This window comes from Chlorocebus sabaeus, chromosome 17 (genome assembly GCF_047675955.1).
Source record: "Chlorocebus sabaeus isolate Y175 chromosome 17, mChlSab1.0.hap1, whole genome shotgun sequence".
Classification (NCBI taxonomy): Eukaryota; Metazoa; Chordata; class Mammalia; order Primates; family Cercopithecidae; genus Chlorocebus; species Chlorocebus sabaeus.
The window spans coordinates 29597538-29606161 of record NC_132920.1 but is presented as its reverse complement, the minus strand read 5'-3'; the positions used below and the strand labels follow the sequence as shown (position 1 = coordinate 29606161).

The 8624-nt window shown below is 49.1% G+C and overlaps 1 pseudogene; it reads right to left on the bottom strand.

Annotated features, from left to right (window-relative positions):
• Window positions 1-349: 349 nt before the first annotated feature.
• LOC103221843 (patr class I histocompatibility antigen, A-126 alpha chain-like) lies at window positions 350-3690 on the bottom strand (annotated as a pseudogene).
• Between the last annotated feature and the right edge of the window lie 4934 nt (window positions 3691-8624).

The following is an 8624-nucleotide window of genomic DNA, read 5'->3' as shown; positions in this document are numbered from 1 at the left end:
CCAGCTGAGCAGTGACCACATAAAGCCCACAGTGGCCTGAGCACCCACTGGGCACAGCCCCATCTACTCTCCTCCCCTGCAACAAATCAGCACAAGAAACACATGGACTCTGGAAGGTTCTCATGTCTTCCATTTATTTTGTCTCTCAAATTTTAGGAATCTTCTCCTTTAATTAACCCATCAACCTCTCATGGAAATAATTTGAAAAAAGTAAAGTTATACTCAGATTCTAATTTTAATAGGGAAGCAAGAAGTTACAGCTCAGTGCACCAGGAAGTTGAGACAGAGATGGAGACATCCCAGCCCCAATTCTGGAACAGGAAAGGTGATGGGGGAAGGAATGCAGGTCAGCGTGGGGAAGAGGGTCATGGTGGACACAGGGGTGGGGTGGTCTCCCCACCTCCTCACATTATGCCTACAGGAACACAGACACATTCAGATGCCTTTGCAGAAACAAGTCAGGGTTCTTGAAGTCACAAAGGGAAGGCATGAACAAATCTTGCCTCTCAGTCCCACACAAGGCAGCTGTCTCACACTATAGAAAAAATATTCATGAACAAATTCATATCAGTCACAGTGAGGGGTCACACTTTAAACAGCCCATCATGTGCTCAATACATCCAAGTCAAAGAAACTCCATAGCACAGCTATGTCCACTGTTACTCCCAACAACCCACACACATCAGGTCCCCCAGGGTCTCACCTTTATAAGCCGAGAGAGACATATGAGAGCCCTGGGCACTTTGGCTACCTGGGGTAGAACAAAAACAGAACCTGGTCAGATCCCACAGGAGATGTGGCTAGAGTTGGAACTGTGGGCTGGGTGAGCTCCCCCATGGTCTCCCGACCACAATATCCCAAGGATTTCAGGGATCAGCCTCCTTCATACTTACTTGCAGCCTGAGAATAGCTTCCTCTTTTTCTATCTGTGGGAAGAAAATGTCCTGTGAGAGGCCAGAAAGGTGGCAGGGCCATGAGGTCCTAGAGGAACCTCCTAGTCTTGGACCCTCGAGAAGTTTCCAGAAATGTGTGACTGCAGACCAAGGGCAGGATCAGGAAAAACAAGGAAAGCAGATGTAGGTCTGGGACCAACTGCTCTCCTAAGGTCTGTCCTCAGCAGGGGCCTTCCCTTGACCTGTGACTGCTGGGATCAGGTCCCCATCACCACAATCATCAACGTGATAAATCTGTCCTTCACTGTCACAGGTGCTTTACAAAAGAGTAGGTGCTGGCACACAGGCCCCAGGTTGGGTCGGCCTATGAGTGTGGATGGTGCTTCCCAGTAACCGGGAGGGCACTTCTACCTGGGGCTTGGAACCCTCAGTGGGACAAGAAATCTCAGACCCCAGCCGTCACCCCTTCCTCACCTGAGCTCTTCTTCCTCCATAGCACAGCAGTGACCACAGCTCCAGTGATGACAGCTGCAAGGACAACCAGGCCAGCAATGATGCCCACGATGGGGATGGTGGGCTGGAGAGATGGCTCTGGGAAAAGAGGGGAATGTGAGGGTTCTGACCCCCAGGCCCCAGACCCAAACCTGCTAAAGGTCTCCAGAGGGGCTCCTGCTTTCCCTAAGAGACATGATCCCCCCATCTCCCTCCTTACCCCATCTCAGGGTGAGGGGCTTGGGCAGACCCTCATGCTGCACATGGCATGTGAATCTCTGCTCCTCTGCAGAAGGCACCACCACAGCCACCCACTTCTGGAAGGTTCCATCCCCTGCGGGCCTGGTCTCCCCGAGCTCCATGTCCTGGGTCTGGTCCTCCCCATCCCACTGCCAGGTCACTGTGATCTCCGCAGGGTAGAAGCCCAGGGCCCAGCACCTCAGGATGGCCTCATGGTCAGAGACGGGGTGGTGGGTCACATGTGTCTTGTGGGGGCTCTGAAAGGAACAGTCAGAAAACTCAGGCACTTTGCATCTCTCATGGGAAACCCCAGCAGCATTCATGTGGCCATCTTGAGAATGGACAGGACACCTGGGGTCAGGAAGGGAGCACAGAACCCAGACACTAGCCTGGACACAGGCACCTGGGATAATCTATTCCTTGGAAAGTTCTAGTCTGTGAGCAGGGGAGCAGGGACTTCTGGTCCTGACCTGAGCGGAGGCCAAGGGACTCAGAGGAGCTGGAGTCAGACCCCCACACACATTGAGTGTGAGGCAGAGAACAAGGCCTGAGGGGGAAAGTCCTGGTGCCTAAGACTGCTGTGGGGTCAAAGGGAACCCCTGATCAGTATTCCAGGGATTGTCTTCCCTCCACTCCCTCAGAGACTTCATCCCTTGACTGTCCCAGAGGGCAGGGCGGGCCCTCAGAGTCACTCTCTGGTACAGGATCTGGAAACTCAGGAGGATTCCTCTCCCTCAGGACCCGAGGGAGGGCGATATTCTGGTGGTGGTGCCATTTTCTTCTCCTCTTATGCGAGGCCAGCCCAGGAGATCTACAGGAGATCTAGGAGGCACCCCATGGCCCCTGGTACCCGCGCGCTGCAGCGTCTCCTTCCCCTTTTACAGGTGTCTGCGGAGCCACTCTACGCAGTTGTCCTCCAGATAGGCTCTCCTTTGCTCAGCCACATTGGCGGCCTCCCACTTGCGCAGGTTGGTCTGAGCTGCTGCGTGTCCAGGAGCTCAGGTCCTCGTTCAGGGCGATATAATCCTTGCCGTCGTAGGCATACTGTTCATACCAGCGGAGGAGGCATCCGTCGGGCCCCAGGTCGCAGCCAAACATTACCTGGAGGGTGTGAGACCCTGGCCCAGTTCCCGCGGTCAGCCCCGCCCACCCAGCCCCGGCCCGGCCCCTAGCAACCTGCAGAGATTTTGGCCTCAACTGAAGATGAAACCGGGTAAAGGCTCCTGGGGCTCTCCAGGGTCGAGGATCTCTGCAGGTCCGGCAGCCTCGGGGTTGATCTTGGGCCCGGACACTCAGGGGGACCAGGGCCGTCCGTGAGGCATGAAGCCAGGAGTAAGTGATATGCGCCCCGGGCGGGGGTCACTCACCGGCCTCGCTCTGGTTGTAGTATCCGAGCAGGGTCCTCAGGTTCACTCAGCCAGTCTGTGCCTGGGCCTTGGCGCCCAGTGTCTGCAGCTCCCAATACTCCAGGCCCCTCCTGCTCCGCCCACCACTCCCGCGGCTCCATCCTCGGACTTGGGGCGTCACTGTCGAACCGCACAAACTGCATGTAGCCCACGGCGATGAAGCGGGGCTCCCCGTGGCCGGGCCGGGACACGGGCGGTGCTGAAATACCTCAAGGAGTGGGGGCCTGGGAGCGCGGAGAGGCTGAGACCCGCCCGACCCTCCTCCCCGCGCGGGTCCCCGGGTCCTGCGCCCCCGCCGGGAGGGCCCCTTGCTCCTCTCTCTTCCCGCAGAGGCGGTTTCCCCCCTGACCCCGCACTCACCCGCCTTGGTCTCGGTCAGGGCCAAGGTCCCCGAGAGCAGCAGGAGGAGGGTTCGGGGTACCATGACCCCATCGTCAGCGTCTGGGAAGACTCCGAGTCCCGGTGGGTGGGTGCGTGTGGACTTTAGAACCGGGGCCGCGCGACGCTGATTGGCTTCTCTAGCAACCCGACACTCAGTGGGAGTGAGAACTGGGTCCGCGTCGTGAGTGTCCAGGAAGAAGGACCCGTCGCAGGTTGTGACAGGGAGAAGAGAAACTGCGGAGATTAGGAATCCCGAACCCTGGGACCCCCCAGCCCATACACCGCCTTCGGGACCTGAGACTCTGAGAACCACTCCTGGGGCCCTGGCTTCGACTTCGCCCTGACCCCGCTCCTCTTGTGCCAAGCGCTCTGTCTTAATGTCTCCCTGTGTCTTGGCCCAGAAGCTGTCTGAGAAACCGGGAAGAAACTCTTGGGCCCGGTCCCTCTCCCTTCACTTGTCATCCCGGAATTCCTGTCCCTGAAATGGACTCCCTGTCTCCCACTCTTTACCTGTCCCCCGGAGTCTTCTAGAAGAAAACTCACCCCAGGGAGCTTGGTGCCAGAGAGGGAGCTCACCCTGGCAATGGAGGTGTAGAGACAGGGCTTTTCTTTCTTTCTTTTATCTTTTTCTTTAAATCTGGAAAAGTTGCGCCTGAGTGCATGAGATAGAACAGAGATCAGTTTGCTTTTTGTTTATTAACTACAGTGAGTAGCAGAATCTTGGTAATCCCTGAATGATCAGGAATCTAATCGGTAAAAAATGTGACTTTGGTCCCTTGATATATAAATGTGTCTAAAAGCGTTACAACAGGACTCACAAAGCTCCTAAGTTTCACTTTCGCAGACAATGTATCTGTGACTCCCGCTTGTTGTATTTTACATTTACCTTCATTCCATAGCCCTGAGTTTCTGTGTGAGTCCAGAACATCTCCTCAATACAAAGTAGCCACTATATTCCTATATGTTGCAACCAGGAGTCAGTACAGACTTTATTCACCTCAAAATTGCAAGCACTAAATGCAGTCACAATGCCCATCACCAGTGCTCATGCACTGCCAGGTTTTAGGAAGTATCCACATCTAAGTGGTGTGTATATTTTATAGGAACACTTAGTATTTTTAAAACCTGATTAACATAAAAAATCAGTTTTTAAGCAGATCCACTTAAGGTATTAAAGGCCAACTGCAAGTAACACCCTGTGAGGCTCTGTAGATGAATGTATTGAAATACTGTACATCAATGTGTTCAAACCTAAGAGTTCTGCTGCTTTTGAATTCTGTCCGCCTGCTCCTTTTCCTCACCTCCTGCATCCCCAGCCCTTCCCTCCATCCGTTGTATCCCTCAGGCCCTCCTCTCCCCTTAGTCCCCATCACACTGTCACTCCTGAATTGTGACACTGGCACTCTCCTGTTACCTGCTGCGTGACTGTTCTCTCCACAGTGGTCCTGCTAATGTGAGTCAAAGTGTGTCATTTCTCCACCTAAAACACTCCAGTGGCTCCACCTCAGTCTTGTGAAGCTTCTAGAATGCCAGGCACGTGAGCATATGAGGGAACACCTGGTTCATTGTAGGGACTAAATTAATTTTTGTTGACTGAATGAATGAAATATGAGTGTATTAAATTGCATCACAGAAAATTATAAAATGTAAAACACTGAAAAAGTTAAGAAAGATTTTATTTTATGTAACTAGCGTGTATATCAATTCATCAGTTCATTCCATGAGTCTGTGGAGCCTGTGTATGAATTTTATAAGAGTGTGTAACAAATTGTCACAAACATTGGCTTTAAACACACCCATTTATTGTATTCATTTATTTGTTTTTAGAGACAGAGTCTCCCACTGTCATCCAGGGTGAAGTGCAGTCACATGATCATGACTCACTGCAGCCTCAAACTCCTCAAATAATCCTCCTGCCTCAGTCTTCAGAGTAGCTAGGACTGTAGACAAGTGCCACCACACCCAGCTAATGAAAAAAAAAAATTGTAGAGATGAGTGTCTTACTATATTACCTGGGCTGGTCTCAAACTCCTGGCTGCAAGTGATCCTCCTGGCGTGCACTACCACGCCTGGCCAAACAACACCCATTTATCTGTTTATAGTACCTTAGTCAGAAATCTGAGCATAATGTAGATGGAATCTCTGTTCCGGGCTTCCCAAACCTGAGTCTTCATTTTGAATGCTTCTTTAGGCTTATGCAGAGGTGGCAGGATGCAGTTTCTAGCAGTTGTAAGACTCAGGTCCCTATTCCTTGCAGGCTGTCAATGTAGAGAACAGAGAGGGCTGTGCTCAATTCCTGGTGCCCACCAGCGTTCCTTGCTACACAGCCCCTTCATTTTCAAAGCCCACAGTGGAGGAAACCCCTCATGCTGAGTGCCTCTCACACTGCGAATCTCTATGCTCAGCAAGAACCCAGTCCTTTCAAGGGCTCACCTGATTAGGACAGTACAAGCAGGAGAAACCCAGCCTAAAGTCAACTAATTGAGGCCGTTAATTATATCTGCTAAATCCCTTCACAGCAGCACCTACACTAGAGGTGGTTGAATAACTGGGGGAAGGTGAATGACTAGGAGGTAGTAGTTGGGGCCGTCATAGAGTCAGCCCAGGAATGGTTGGATCTTCCTTTCGTGTTTAATTGGAACACAGTTGGAAATTGAAGTTCAAGTAAAGTGATCATTGTGAACAGTAATAAAATGCATCCTCTTCAGCCGTGGAAATTCTCCTTACCTTTTAAAACTAAGTTACATGTTTAATATCTTATAATTAATTTAGGCCAGGTGTGGTGGCTCACGCCTGTCATCCTAGCATCGTGGAAGGCAGAAGAAGGCAGATTTGTTGACTCCAGAAGTTCAAGATGAGCCTGGGCAACATGGTGAAGCCCTCATCTCTACAAAAAAGTTAGAAAATTAGTCAGGCATGGTGGTTCATGCCTGTAGTCCCAGCTACTCAGGAGGCTGAGATCAGAGGGTCCCTTGAGCCCAGCAGGTCGACACTGCAGTGCATGGTGATCATGCCACTGCGCTCCAGCCTGGGTGACAGAATGAGATCCTGTCTTAGAAATAATAATAATGATGATGATAAATTTAGAGTAAATGCATACTAACATGTAATAATACACCCTGTCTTGTGAAAATGTATTAGTTATTTACTATTACATAACAAATTATGTAAAACTTAGCAGCTCAAAACAACAAATATTCCTCATGTCTCACAGTTTCCAATGATCAGGAATCCAGGAGAGGTTTCCCTGAGTGCTTCTTGCTCAGGGCCTCTCACAAGGTTGCAGTCCAGTTGTCAGCCTAGGCCTGCATCATCTGAGGGCTTCGCTGGGGCTGAGGATTCACACGAAACATGAATCAGTCACATGGCTCTTGGAAAAGGCCTAGTTCCTTGTTGTCTGTTCCTAGAAGGCCTCAGTTCTCAGCCACGTGAACCTTCCTGCAGGGCCACTTATGGCACAGCAGCTGGCTTCCCCCAGAGTTCATGATCCCAGAGACAGAGAGAGAGAAGGTGGAAGCCGCAGTGAGTTTTATGTTCTACACCCAAACTCGCAAACTGCTATGTCAGCATTACTCTACTAGTTAGAAGTTATACTATTCTGTTCTCTCACTGCTGTAAAGAAATACCTGAGACTGGGTAATTTAAAAAGAAAAGAGGTTTAATTGACTCACAGTTCCACATGACTGAGGAGGGTACCCCAGAAAACTTACAATCATGGCAGAAGACATGGTGGCAGGAGAGAGAAAAGCGGAGTGAAGTGGGGAAAAATCCCTTATATTGTATATATACACCATGGAAAATTATGCAGCCCTAAAAAGGCACGAGATCAAGTCCTTTGCAGGAATATGGATGAAGCTGGAAGCCATTATCCTCAACAAACTAAACAAACTAACAGAGTAACAGAAAACCAAACACCGCATGTTCTCACTTGTAATTGGGAGCTGAGCAACGAGAACATATGGACACGGGGAGAGGAATAACACATATGTGCCTGTTGGTGGAGGGCAGTGGTGGAGGGATCATTAGGAAAAATAGGTTCAATCATTGACTTCCACAGTGGTTGAATCAATTTACGTTTCCACCAACAGATCTCACGAGAATTCACTTACTATCATTAGAACAGCTTGGGGGAACCGTCCCCATGATTCAGTTACCTCCCATGAGGTCCCTTCCCCAGTATGTGGGGATTACAATTAGCATGACAATTGAAAATGAGATTTGGGTGGGAACACAGAGCCAGGCCATATCAGAAGTGCGTCATTAAGTCCAAGCCACACTCGAGAGAGGGAATTAAGCTGCACCTCTGGAAGGGAGCCGTATTAAAGGATTTGCATATATGTTAAAAGCAAAATTCAAACTATTGTTTCAGGATTTTGTAAATCAAAGTCTTTTTTTATCTAATTGTTTAATGCTTTAAGCTTGTTTTAAAATTTAATTTAATGTTATTTTAAGTTCCAGGGTACTTGTGCAGGATGTGCAGGTTTGTTACATAGGTAAACATGTGCCATGGTGGTTTTCTGCACCTATCAACTCATCACCTAGGTATTAACACCTATAGCATGCATTAGCTATTTTTCCTAATGCTCCGCTGACCACTGCCCTCTCCCAACAGGCCCCAACAACTGTGTTGTTCCTCTCTCTTTGTCCACGTGTTCTCATTGTTCAGCTCCTAATTATAAGTGAGAACATGCAGTGTTTGGTTTTCTGTTCCTGTGTTAGTTTGCTGAGGATAATGGCTTCCAGCTTCATCCACATCCCTGCAAAGGACTTGATGTCATTCCTTTTTATAACTGCGTAATATTCCATGGTGTATATGTACTGTATTTTATTTATCCAGTCCATCATTGATGGGCTTTTTGGTTGATTCCATATCTTTGCTATTGTGAATAGTGCTGCAGTGAACATACATATGCATGTATCTTTATAACAGAATGATTTATATTCCTTTGGGTATATACCCTCTAATGGAATTGTTGAGTCAAATGGTATTTCTGGTTCTAAATCTTTGAGGAATCGCCACACTGTCTTCCACAATGGTTGAACCAATTTATATATCCATCAATAGTGTAAAAGCCTTCCTATTTCTCCACAAGCTCAGCACTTCTGTTCTTTCTTGACTTTTTAATAATTGCCATTCTGACTGGCATGAGATGGTATCTCCTTGTGGTTTTGACTTGCATTTCTCTAATGATCGGTTGTGTTGAGCTTTTTA